This window comes from Meleagris gallopavo, chromosome 22, assembly GCF_000146605.3.
Source record: "Meleagris gallopavo isolate NT-WF06-2002-E0010 breed Aviagen turkey brand Nicholas breeding stock chromosome 22, Turkey_5.1, whole genome shotgun sequence".
NCBI lineage: Eukaryota > Metazoa > Chordata > Aves > Galliformes > Phasianidae > Meleagris > Meleagris gallopavo.
Window position 1 is genome coordinate 5,918,110 of NC_015032.2, and position 1,762 is coordinate 5,919,871.

A 1,762-nucleotide genomic window follows, 5' to 3' on the forward strand; every position below is an offset into this window, starting at 1 on the left:
TACTATTAGACTTTTTAAAAAAGAAATCAAGGGATATCCATGAGATCTAAAGCATTTATGTAGCAAAGCTGGATTTAAAAAAAGAAAAAAGAAAAAAAAGGGGGAAAAGGAGATATTTTGTGAAAAAGGGAGTTACCATGTAAATATTGTGGAACAATCGACTGGAATTTTGTACAAAGGAAAAATACGACTGCTAACACTTTTATTGTCTAGAATTGTACGGCGAGCAAACTGTTTGATACTGGTTAATTATTAAAACATCTTCATCTAATTGCTCCCATCTTGTGCGCTTGTTGTGTGAACACATTTTTTCCGCAAATCCATGTCGGCCCAACCAGTTCCAGATTGCTGCCGGCGCTGATGATGAACCTGGCACATGGGGCCGGGGCTGCCCGGTGCTGGGGGCTCACGGCTGCCCGTGGAGCAGCAGCTGTTCCTGTAATAAAACATGCGATATCCTCCTCCTAAAACGTGCCTTCGTGTGGTCATTGTGCTGCGAAGCTGGTGGGGGGGTCACCGTGTGCTCACAGCTTTTTTCCTTTGGAATGCCTCAAAAATCACATCGCTCCGCTCGGGATGCTCCATGCCCTTTCTTGCAGCGTCCCCATAGGAGCATTCCTATAGTTTGGAGTATCCCCATAGCTTGGAGCATTCCCATGTCTTGGAGCATCCCTATAGCTTGGATATCTCCATAGCTTGGAGTACCCCATAGCTTGGAGCATTCCCATGTCTTGGAGCATCCCTATGGCTTGGATATCCCCATAGCTTGGGGTATCCCCATAGCTTGGAGCATCCCCATAGCTTGGAGCATCCATGTAGCTTGGAGCATCCCCATAGCTTTGAGCATCCATAGTTTGGAGCATTCATAGCTTGGAGTATCCATAGGTTGGAACATCCATATGTTGGAGCATCCCCATAGCTTGGAGCATCCATATCTTGGAATATTCTTATAGTTTAGAGAACCCCATAGCTTGGAGCACCCTTACAGCTGAGAGCATCCCCACAGCTCGGAGCCCCCCAGCCCTGCCCAACCACCTCTGCATGCCCTCACACCCTGCTGAACACCCCCAGCCCCATTCATGCCCCATCGCTCCCCCCGTAATTGCAGCACTCAGTGTTTGCAACGCGGCCGTTTGCAGAGCAGTGTTGCATAAAACGCTGGTGGTATCCGTTCCTTGAATGATGAGTGATTTAAACCAGGCCAATATAGCCAAAAAAGGCTATTAAAAAAAAAAAGAAAAAAAAAAAGAAATGAATAGAAGAAGAGTTTTTTGTTGTTGTTGTTGGCAGAGAATTGCCTTTTAGGGGAAATGGATATTTAACAAATGACATTAATTTTCGAGCTTCTCCTAAATTAAATTCACATTAGTGTTAACAGGACTCAATCCTGACTCACTTTTTTTTGTGCAAAGTGCTAATAAAACGACCCCGTTTGGGGCCGCCGATGCGTTCCCATTAAACGCCAGCAACGAACCTCGGCGTGTTTCCATATACAGTCTGCAAAAAGGGGGAATACATGGAAAAATGACATCATTACCTACACGGGAGGGCTGGCGGGCGACGTGTGCCAGAACCGGGGCTGAAACAAACAAACAACACCCGAAATGAGAAGCATCCTGTGCCGCCGCCGATGACTATGAAAGGAAGCAGCCTTCTATAGGCTCCATCCCGCAGCAGCCCAGGAGGAAGGAGCCAAGGGAAAACAGCAAGCCTTGACTGATTTTCCAGCCCTCAGCTTCCAGGTACCATCCCCCCCCCACCC